The 12150-nt window shown below is 50.1% G+C and overlaps 1 pseudogene; it reads left to right on the top strand.

The window, feature by feature from the left end:
* The first annotated feature begins 253 nt into the window (after nt 1–253).
* Nucleotides 254–491, top strand: LOC139235192 (U2 spliceosomal RNA; annotated as a pseudogene).
* Nucleotides 492–12150: the final 11659 nt, after the last annotated feature.

The raw sequence follows: 12150 nt of genomic DNA, 5'->3' as shown, positions 1-12150 counted from the left end.
CAGAAAGATGGGCACCTGCGACAGTGCAGCACTCCCTCAGTACTGCCCCTCCGACAGTGCGGCACTCCCTAAGCACTGCCTCTCCGACAGTGCAGCGCTCCCTCAATACTGCCGCTCCGACAGTGCAGCACACCCTCAGTACTGCCTCTCCGACAGCACAGTGCTCCCTCAGTACTGCCCCGCCTACAGTGCGGCGCTCCTTCAGTTGCCTGAGGCTTTGCCTGAAAGAGTGTGCTGGCTCTTTTCATGCATTCTCGCTTCTCGGCCTTTTGGCTAAGATCATGCGTAACTGACCTGACAGGGGAGTAACCATGACCCCAAAGTGGTTCTCCCTGGATCAGGAAGGTGGTTCTCCTATGCTTTTTGGAAATAGGAGGTGGGTGGGGTGGCTTGACCCATCCACCTCCACGGAGGTGTGTGGGGGGCCTGACCCATCCACCTCCATGGCACGAACCTGGTATTGCAGTACTTCCAGGAACGGTGCAGTGGCTCTAGGCCTTTTGGCTAAGAGCATTGGCGCAGAGTGATCCTTGATGTGTGCAAGGTGACCTCTGGCGTTTGTGATTTGACAAAGAATTGGAAAGATTGGCTACGAATTTTAAATAAAAAAAAAAAATTTTTTAAATCTGTTGATTGGGCATTCATATGTAAATTGACTGACTGCAGAAACTCGTTTTTCCAGTTTTGCTGGCTCTGGCCTTTGGCTTGAGCCAGGCGCCAATTGGAGAGAAGAGACAAAATCTGCATGTCGACCGACGATTCGACAGGCCTTTGGGCCCGTCAAGGGGCGGGCCCGGAGGCCCGCCCGTGCCCCGGACTGGGGCAACGCGCGATTGAAGGCTTCGGCCAAAACTCACAGCGGAAGGAGGAATCTGCAACCCGGATGGCAGCCAACCGAGCGGCGAACCAGGGAATTCGAAACACCATCCGAGTGACGGTAAAGAAAGTGGAAGGACAGACAATGATCAACCGGGAACCTTTCGTGAAGAAAATCCTGCTGGGAACATGTGGCATGAAAGTTGCCGACGTCTTCGCCTTGCAGGACCTCCCGAAGAGAGGTTACTTCGATGTGACCTTCAGAACCTTCACCCTCTGCCTGAAGTTCCTGAAGGGTTTGAAGGAGGCGAGTGAACCGGTGCGCTCAGTGCTAACTTGGGAGCCACTGTTCACCCTCCCGTCGCAGAGAAGATGCACTATCACAGTGCACATGTACAACCCCCCACATCCTGATCATTGATGCGCTGACTTTCCTTGCCAGGTATGTCGATGGGGCAGGAAACAGCAGGGAGTTGAAAGACTTGCACGGGATTTGGACCAGCAAGCGCCAGATCCAGGTCACCATGAAGGTGGACCCCAGCAGAACCATCCTGCACCCCCCCTCCAGCTTTGCCATCGGAGGAAGTCGGGGCGACATGGTGTACGCTGGCCAACCCAATGTGTGCCGCACCTGCGGGAAGGCAGGCCACATGGCGGCAAGCTGCAAGACTGTCATCTGCCGAAACTACAAGAACCAAGGTCACCAGACAAAGGACTGTAAGGAGACCAAGTGCTGCAACCTTTGTGGTCTGGCTGGGCACCTTTACAAAAACTGCCCCAAACGCAATCTCAGCTATGCGCAGGCAGCAAAGAACATTGCACGAGAGGAGGTGGAAGCTGAGGAACACAACGCTCCAGAGGAGAGCCACACCCTCTTCCCGACCAACGCCCTGGGCAAAGAAGCAACCACCCTCGTGGACTCGGAATGAGTCGGTGAGGAAGAGAAGCTTGCTAAGGTGAGCTGCGAGACACCAGCAGCCAGCAGTGAAGCTCTCCCCCAGCGCACTGACTCCAGGAACGAGGAGACAGCAGACGATGAAGCGGGATGGGAGACTGTCAAGAAAAAGGCCCGCAAGCATAAGGAGAACAGGCGAGCAAGGGTCCCTGCGGAAACGACAGGGAAGAGGCGGCTCACAACCACGACAGACAGCAGCGACAGCAGCTCGTCTGATGAGGAAAGGCGAGACAAAGCCCCTCACTACCGGCTCCAGAACAAAAGGCAATACGCCAACCCACAGCCACAGGCGACCGGGAGCAATGAAGTGACCAGCACAGCCCCGCTCCAGGAACCCGGGAGCAGCAAAGCGCTCAGCGCACACGAGCTCCGGAACACTGGGAGCAAAGAAGCGACCGACGCAGACCAGCTCCGGGACAACGGGAGCAGTGAAGTGCCCAGCACACCCCACCTCCGGAATACCGGGAGCGAGACAGCGCTCTAAGCACACCAGCTCGAGATCGCTGCGACTGATGAAAAGAGGGAACCATCAACACCAGGCGAGGACAGTGTAGAGGACATATCAGACTTCCTGACAACACTGCATCAGTCCCCTGGTCGAAACACTCCCAAGGCAGAGGACAACCAGTATGCCAGCCCAGATGAAATAGACTTTTACATTGAAAATCTATGTATGCAGGAACCCGCCACTGGGCAGGTCTCCAACGTAAAGGACAGTTTATTTGAACTGTAACCTGTAACTTAAACATGGATTTAAAAATTGCATCTATTAACGTGCGTAGCATAAAATCCACTACGCGATGTGTTTCCACCTTGGGGTACCTCGCCAAGGTCAAAGCAGACCTGCTGTTCTTGCAGGAGTGCGGGCTGCCGCACTTCAGCAGTTAGCGGCAGTGGTCACGATGGTGGGCCCATGGACCATCCATATGGTCAGGAGGCAACGACTGCCAGTCTTCCGGCCTGGGCATTCTGCTGCGGGGAGGCCACTTCACCATCATCGAAGTTAAGGAGGTGGTGGGCAGCCGCCTCCTAGTAGCAGATGTAATGTACAAAAATTCCCCTCTAAGGCTAATTAACGTGTATGCCTCGCCTCTCAGATCAGAGCGGCTGGCCCTCTTCCAGCAGCTCCCACTGCTGCTGGCGACGTCCAGGCTGGTCATTCTGGGCAGTGACTTCAACTGTATCATCGATGCAGCTGGACGATCCAGCAGAGCTGACAGCAAGCTGGACGCCACGTCCAAACTCCTGATGGACGCGGTAAAAGACACCAAGCTGTGCGACGTCTTCAGCAACCCTGCAGACGGAGCACCGCGCAGATACACCCGGTCGAGACCAGACGGGTCCGTCCGTTCCAGAATAGACTTCCTGTTTGTGTCCCACACGCTCAAGGTCAGATCCACCGATGTCACGCCAGTGTTCTTCTCTGACCACTGCCTCCTACTGGCCGACTGTCACACACAGGAAAACCAGAAAGTTGGCAGAGGGATATGGAAGCTGAACGTGAAACTGTTGACTACGGAAAACATGGAGGAACTCAAGAGGGATTACAAAGGTTGGAGAACTGTAAAACCCTTCTGCGATTCCCCGATGCACTGGTGGGAAACAATCAAGACAAACATCAAGAGGCTCTTCATCCTCAAAGGTGTTCAGAAGGCGAGAGGGAGACAGAGGGAATTGTCCCAACTCCAGAAGAGTATGCAAAACCTATTCCTGTTGCAGTCGATGGGGGTCGATGTCGTGGAGGAACTCGAAGAGGTGAAGGGCCAGCAAGCCTCGCTCTTTGCCTCCGAGTCCTCCAAAATAATTTTCCGCTCCAGAGTCCGCTCCGTCGAGCAGGATAAGACGTGTTCGCGCTTCTTCTTCCAAAAGGTACACAGGGGGAGCTCTATGATCACCAGCCTAGAGGAAGAAGACGGTTCTGTGACGTTTTCGCAGCCTGACATGCTGAGGATCAGCAAATCCTTCTATGCCAGGCTGTATGACATCAAGCCCACAGACCGCGCGGCCTCCCAATCGTTCCTCTCGTCTATCACGGAGGTCCTAGACGACAGTGAGTGGGAGAGTCTGGACCACCCGTTAACTCTGGATGAGATGACAAAGACCGTCCGGTCCCTTGCGACGAGTAAAACTCCCGGAAGCGACGGCTTACCGGTCAAGTTGTATTCGGCTCTGTGGGACTAGATGGGCCCAGACCTGCTGGAAGTGTACGAGGGTATGCTTCTGGCCGGCAGTATGTCAGAATCAATGAAGAAAGACATCATCACCCTCATCTACAAGCGGAAGGGGGAGAGGGAGGAAATCAAAAACTGGCGGCCCATTTCGCTGCTCAATGTGGACTACAAGATCCTGTCAAAGGTCATCGCCAACAGGGTCAAGTCTGCTCTTGAGCTGGTGATTCAACCGGACCAGACCTGCGCTGTCCCCGGCAGGAAGATCTCTGATAGCCTCGCGCTACTCAGGGATACGATCGCCTACGTGCGGGACAGGAGGATGGACACCTGTTTTATCAGCTTAGACCAGTAGAAGGCCTTTGACAGGATATCGCACACGTACCTGATGGACGTGCTCTCCAAAATGGGGTTTGGGGAGGGTATCCGCAATTGGATCCAACTGCTCTACAGAGACATCAGTAGTGCAGTTCTAATCAACAGGTGGGAAACTGAAAGCTTTCCGATCAGATCTGGAGTCAGGCAAGGCTGTCCTCTCTCGTCTGTCTTGTTTGTGTGTTGTATCGAGCCCTTTGCCGAGTCCATCAGGAAGGATGCGGGCATTAGAGGGGTGACGATCCCAGGCAGCGGAGGCACTCAGGTCAAGACCTCCCTGTACATGGACGACGTGGCCATCTTTTGCTCGGATCCGTAGTCGGTCCGCAGATTGCTCACAATCTGCGACCAGTTTGAACGGCCTCGGGAGCGAAGGTCAATCGCAACCAAAACGAGGCCATGTTCTTTGGCAACTGGGCCGACCGATCCTTTATTCCCTTCACCGTTAAGCCAGATTACCTGAAGGTGTTGGGAACATGGTTCGGAGCGGATGGGGTGTGCACCAAAAACTGGGAAGAGTGTATCGCCAAAGTGAAGCAAAAACTGGGATGTGGAAGCTGCGCTTCCTCTCCATGGCAGGAAAGAACCTGGTCATCAGGAGTGAGGTGCTCTCAGGGTTGCTGCATGAGGCACAGGTCTGGCCCATCTCTCGCTCCTGTGCCGCGGCAGTCACCCGGGCCGTCTTCCACTTTGTCTGGAGGTCCAAAATGGACCGTGTCCGCAGATACACAATGTACAAATCTCTGGACAGTGGAGGAAAGGATGTTCCGAACGTGGCCCTCATCCTGATGGCCACCTTTGTGTGCAGCAGCATCAAGCTGTGCACCGACTCCCGGTACGCAAACACCAAGTGTCACTACGTGCTGAGGTTCTACCTGTCCCCGGTGTTGCGAAGGATGGACCTGGCCACGCTGCCGCGAAACGGCCCCACCAGCTGGACCATGCCTGTCCACCTCTCCTTCGTGGAAAAGTTTTTCACAAAAACCCCTTTGACCACAAAGCCATAAAACAGTGGTCAGCACGTAAGGTCCTGGACGCCCTACGAAAGAAGGAGAGGGTGGACCCTGTCGGGTGGTTCCCTGAGCGGACTGTCGAACTTGTTTGGCAGAACGTCTCAATGCCAGAGCTTTCACACAAGCACCAAGACGTAGCTTGGTTGGCGGTGAGGAGGGCCCTACCCGTCAGAGCGTTCATGCACAGCCGGCGTCTCAGCAGCACGGCACGGTGCCCCCAGGCCGGCTGCGGGGCGGACGAGACTGTCACCCACCTCCTTCAAGATTGCGCCTTTGCAAGGCAGGTCTGGAAAGAGATGCAGTGGTTGCTGTCGAGGTTCATCCCGAGCAGCTCCGCAACACAGGACTCTGTGCTCTACGGGCTGTTCCCAGGGACACACACCGAGACAGACATCACCTGCTGCTGGAGGACCATCATCTCGGTGAAAGACGCACTTTGGTCTTGCCGAAACTTGCTGGTCTTCCAGAGCAAGGAGATGTCCACGTCTGCGTGTTGCAGACTGGCGCAATCCAAGATCCAGGACTACGTGCTGAGGGACGCACTAAAAATTGGTGCAATCGCCGCAAAGGCACGGTGGGGAAAAGCCACAGTTTAAAGCCCTTCCGCCATGGTAAATCCAGGGGATGGAATCAGTATAAAACTCCCCTCGGGCTGCAATGGTAAACCTTTTGTATACATAGAGCACCATGATCTGCAAACACCTATGTAGTGCCATGTATAATGCAAGTTCTGTTGCTTAATGCACGTTGGAAACAAATGTAACTGTACCCTCACTGTGTACTGTATGGTGACACATGTAATGTAACTTGATGAACGTACCACAATGTATCCTGGATCGTATGAATCGTACCTTGAAATGTAAAGTAAAGAAATGTATTGAACGGAACTGCAGTCAGCATCCAAATGTAATGTATGGAATTGCTGACCGCATCCAAATGTACTGAACTGCTTTCGAATGTATTGTGCAAATTTTTATATGAATAAAGTATATTTTGAAATTTAAAAAAACTGCCCCTCCAACAGTGCGGCGCTCCCTCAGTACTGCCCCTCCGACAGTGCAGCACTCCCTCAGTACTGCCCCTCCGACAGTGCAGCACTCCCTCAGTACTGCCCCTCCGACAGTGCAGCATATTGGCCCAGAAATTGGGGTCGGAGGCTTCCCATGGGCGGATGCCTCCGACCTGAAAAATTTCTACGCAATTACCTGGGAGCGTGGGATTCCAGTGGGGAGGCCTTTTCTTCCTGCATTGCAAAGCGTGTTCCCGTCCTCCAGGTTCCCACACAGAAGGTGCAGTCACGTGTGACTGCTCAACCAATCAGATATGGTATTCCTCAACATTCTCATTAATAGCAATGGGCACTTGCTGCGTTCTCATTGCTATTAATGAGAAAATAAAACACACTAAACATCATAATAAAAAAATAAAAAGCACACCTCACATAATTAAAATTAATTGAAATTAAAGCTAATAAATGCCTTAGAAAAAATATTTGCCGAATTCTTTTTAAAGTTTTGCAATTAGGGTTAAAAATAAACTTACCTTAGTGGGCAGGGTTTTTAAAAATAAAATTTGATTTTTCAATTTCATTGTTTGTTTTTCCGTGTTTTAACACTCTTACACCTGTAAAAGTAGGCTATGCGCCTGCTTTTATCAGGTGCAAGAGTTTTCAGGAAATGTGGGGGCAAGGCATGCATAAATCCCGCAATCTTGCCCTTGCAGATATCCTGGCTGTGGCGATACCGAAGATTTTTCGAGCTCCAGCTTGACAAATCAGAAAAGCCGTTTTTCAGCGCATGCGCATTGTGCGTTGAAAACCGGCTTTCCTGATGTCTTTCCTGGGTCCGTAGACAGTCTGTACGGACCCGGGGAAGCTGGGAATTCCAGGCCATTGTATTTATATAGCGCCTTGAACATAGTAAAATGTTGCACAGGAGCGATTATCAAACAAAATTTGACATCGAACCACACAAGAAGACATTGGGACAGGTGACCAAAAATGCCCCGAGTGGTAGGTTTTAAGGAAGTTGTTTCTCCCTGGCTGGTGTGTCTCGAACTAGGGGGCACAGTCTCAGGATAAGGAGTCGGCCATTTAAGACAGAGATGAGGATGAATTTCTTCACTCAGAAGGTTGTGAGTGTTTGGAATTCTCTGCCCCAGAGGGCTGTGGATGCTGAGTCTCTGAATAAATTCAAGGCTGAGATCAATAGATTTTTGGAGTCTAAGGGAATCAAGGGATCGGGCGGGAAAGTGGAGTTGAGGTCGATGATCAGCCATGATCTCATTGAATGGCGGAGCAGGCTCGAGGGGCCAAATGGCCTACTCCTGCTTCTAATTCTTATGCTCTTACGCTCTTAAAAGGAGGAGAGAGAGGCGGAGAGGCTATGGGAGGGAATTCCAGAGCTTGGGAATAAAGAACAAAGATAGCATAAATAAAAAATGAAGAATAACCGAGCATTTGTCTCATTATTGACCGTGGGGTCCGACCACGACCAAATAGAACAAAAGTTGACAGAACAGCCACTAGTTTTAGATGCAATGACATTTGGACGAGATGTAAATAAAAGCCTTTTGTATTTTTGACATGCAACGTTTGTCAGGCCAAAACATAAATCCAGCAGAGAATAAGACGCAACTGTTGTTTGTGGGATTTGCAGACATAAAGAAGAACGGACCCTGGATCCATTGGCCAATTGGAGAACTCGGTGCTCCCCGAGTAACCGTGACGACATCATGGAGTTAATGAGAGCCTTCAGCAAATACTGTTACAGTGATTACACAGAGTCTCATTACTCAAAACACTTGTGCAGACGTCAGCAGAACCACCTGAATGGTTGATTTTCCAGGATTGATTTATGAAATTCATGTTTAAAAATAATTATTTCAGAAAGAACATAAGAATTAGGAACAGGAGTAGGCCATTTGGCCCCACAAGCCTGCACTGCCATTCAATGAGATCATTGTTGATGAACTCCACTTTCCCGCCCAATCTCCATATCCCTTGATTCCCTTAATATCCAAAAATCAATCGATCTCTGTCTTGAATATACTCAACGACTGAGCCTCGACAACCTTCGGGGGTACAGAATTCCAAAGATTCACCACCTTCTGAGTAAAGAAGTTTCTCCTCATCTCAATCTTAAATGGCCAACCTCTTATTCTGAGACTGTGACCCCTGGTTCTAGACCCCCCAGTCAGAGGAAACATTCTCCCTGCATCTATCCTGTCGAGCCCTGTAAGAGTTTTGTTTGTTTCAATGAATCACCTCTCATTCTTCTAAACTCTAGAGACTATAGGCCTAGACTACTCAATATCTCCTCATAGGACAATCCCCCCATCCCAGGAATCAGTCTGTTGAACCTTCGTTGCATTCCCTCAATGGCAAGTATATCCTTCCTTCGTAACTGGTCTCCTTACCTAGTCTCCAAAATTTCAAAGTTCCTTTGATGACTCAGTTAGTAAAACAAGTTTCTTCTGAATTCCCTATTGGGTTTCTTGGTGACTGCCTTGTATTGATGGCCTGTAGTTTTCCTTTTCCCCACAAGTGGAAACATTTTGGTCTGCTGTAAGGCGAAGGGAGGGCCAAAAGAATATCTGTTTGCTGAATTATCCAGGCTTGAAAAGAAAAAAGCAATATTTGGAAGAAAATTGCCTTGATGCAGAATGTGCCGTGGCAGAAAGGAATGTGCAGATTGAGGAAAGGTTAGGGTGAGGAACAGTGAGCTATCGTGAGAAGACGTGGCGGGAAACGAGTTGGTCAACAGGTTCGAACGGTAAAGGGGAGACATCTTGTGGATTTGAGGCAGGAAAAAGATGGAAGGTGGTCAGAGGAGGTTCTGAAATGGGTCCTAGATGAACACAGGCCGGCAGAACCTCCTGTTGTCTCAGCATTCTCTAATTTGAGGATCTAAGGCTTCCTCCAGCTATCTCCATTTGCTGCTGCTCTGATTTAGCCTCTCTGCAGTTTGTACCATTTCTCTGGTGGGATATCAAGACAAGGCCAGAAATTCAGGGCCTATATTTTTTGTGCTTTAGGTTAAACCTTTTTGAGGCCTGTTCTTTCTCCCCTTTGCTGGGTCAGGACAAATTGAGTCTTCAGCTTTGTTCCCTCCATTCTCACCTGTTCTCATTTTTTTCAATATCTTCTATTCTGGGATTGTTATTCCTTTTGAATCCCAAGTACACCGCCTGACGCACTCTTCCTCCTGTCTGACAGCCTCAGTGTGGCGAAGTCGAGAGTTGCTCCACTTGCTGGAACATTCGACTTCGGCAAGGGGGTACAAAATGGGCAATTTCTACTCCCAGGAATGTGGGAACAGGTGGAGGCCATTTAGATCTTCGAGCTTGTTCCACGATCAGCCGCCCTGTGAAAGACCCTGCTTGATTTTTGTCGTCGTCGGAGAGCGACATCAGGCAGGGTGTAAAGCAGGAGGTCAAAACAATACCACCCACTCTAATAGCCCACTCAAGTGGAGCATAAACGGCGGTCTGGGCTGGTTGGGCTGAATGGCCTGTTTCTGTGTTGTATATCCGATGCAGTCCTGTGTAACCACAGCACTTACTTGCCTCCCTCTTTTGTCTGCAGACATACGGAGATGATAATTATCATATCTTTTTCCCTAAACACTGAACAAAGCAAGTTAAGGGGAAGTTAGATAAGTACGTGAGTAGGAAAGGAATAGAAGGATATGTTGATATGGGGGTGGGGGGGGTGGGGGAGCGGGGGGAAGGTGAAGTTAATAAACTGGGAGGATGTGTTACACTTATAATAAATGGTCAGACTGAGTACTGTGTGCAATGAGCAATTGTGACCTTTGCTCCTTTATTAAGGTTCCAGAGTGCAGGTACCTCATGGGTGGCCTGCTTATATACTGTGCTCCCAAGGGATGCTGGGATCCCTTGGGACTCCAACTGGTAGGCCCTCTGGTGGTCAGGTGTGATGCAGGTTATAAGGGGTTAAATACATAACAGGATGCTCAAGTGGAGCATAAACACCAGCCTGGACCTGTTGAGCTGAATGGCCTCTTTCTGTGCTGTAAAACTTTCGGTGATTCCATGTAAGTTATCTCATCTTGAAACTTAACACCGCTCTCTTTTCCTCACCTTAACATTTTCTCACTCTGCACATTCCTTTCCGACAGCACATTCCAAAGGTCGGTAGGTCCCTCTGCTATTGAGAAACACCCCTCCTGTATATAATCTTTCTCTGGATCTTCACTGCTGCTCATACTTTATCACTGAATTCCTACAGTTCGCTTGTAATCTCAATTACTCACAGCTAATGCTGCCTTTTTTATTGAAATCCTCAGACAGTCGGTTAAAGCCCTCCCCGCTTGTCATTTCCTGATGATTCATTCTTAACAACATAAGAAATAGGAGCAGGAGGAAGCCATTCGGCCCCTTGAGCCTGCTCCGCCATTCAATATGATCGTGGCTGATCTGATCCTGGCCTCAGCTCCACTTCCCCGCCCGCTGCCCATAACCCTTCAATCCCTCATTGCTCAAAAATCTGTCTATCTCCACCTTAAATCTATTCAATGACCCAGCCTCCACAGCTCTCTGGGCCAGAGGATTTCAAAGATTCATGCCCCGCTGAGAGAAAATTTCCATTTTAAATGGGCGACCACTTATTCTGAAACTCTGCCCCCTAGTTCTAGATTCCCCCACGAGGGGAAACATCCTCTCTGCGTCTACCCTGTCTGGGTACAGAGGAGATTTACGAGGATATTGTCCGGACTGGAGAATTTTAGCTGTGAGGAAAGAGGCTGGGTTTATTTTCTTTGGAACAGAGGAGGCTGAGGGGAGTCTTAATTGAGGTGTATAAAATTATAAGGGGCCTGGATAGAGTGGGTAGGAAGGACCTATTTCCTTTAGCAGAGGGGTCAACAACCAGGGGGCATAGATTTAAATGAATTGGTAGGAGGTTTGGAGGGGAAGACCAAGAGCAGGAAACTGGGATTAGGCTGGATAGCTCTTCGTCGGCCGCGCAGACACGATGGGCCAAAATGGCCTCCTTCCGTGCTGTAAATTTCTATGATTTATATGATTCACGTAGTAAAGGTCGCAAGGCGCCACACTGGAGGATTTTCTGATTAAAAATTTGACACCGAGCCACATAAGGAGAAATCAGGGAAGGTGACAAAAAGCTTGGTCAAAAAGGTAGGATTTGAGGAGCATCTTGAAGGATGAAAAAGAGGTAGAGAGGCAGAGAGGTTTAGGCAGAGAGTTCCAGAGCTTGGTGCTTAGGCAGCTGAAGGCACGGCAACCAATGGTTGAGCGATTATAATCAGAGATGCTCAGGGGGGCAGAATTAGAGGAGCGCAGACATCTCGGGGTGGGGGTGGGGGGAGGGGGGATGCTGTTGGAGGAGATTACAGAGATAGAGAGGGACGAGGCCATGGACGGATTTGTAAATAAGGCTGAGAATTTTGAAATCGAGGCGTTGCTGAACCGGGAGCCACTGCAGGTCAGCGAGCACAGGGCAAGAGATCACCCATGGCTCAGTCCAGCCAGTTGCGCTTGGTGAAACCATGGGGATTATTGCAGGTAGTCGCTGGTGTGATATATTCTTACGGCATAACTAACAAACACACTACACAAGATGGTTCCTCACTTTCATCATGTGACCTTGCCGCATGATCCTTCATTATTTACATCAGTAGTTGTATTACATCTTTAGTCCACCAGGTGGAACTGTCTATTACAGCTGGATACACGGTTGATAGTCGAAGGCTGTTAAAGGCATCTTTGCAATGCAACAGCGGAATGAATGGAATGGACTTTCATTGACCCACCTCAGCGTGGATTTTCTGTGTAATGACAA

Source organism: Pristiophorus japonicus, chromosome 22, assembly GCF_044704955.1.
Source record: "Pristiophorus japonicus isolate sPriJap1 chromosome 22, sPriJap1.hap1, whole genome shotgun sequence".
Classification (NCBI taxonomy): Eukaryota; Metazoa; Chordata; class Chondrichthyes; family Pristiophoridae; genus Pristiophorus; species Pristiophorus japonicus.
The sequence above is the reverse complement of the archived record's forward strand: the minus strand, read 5'-3'. Positions and strand labels throughout refer to the sequence as shown.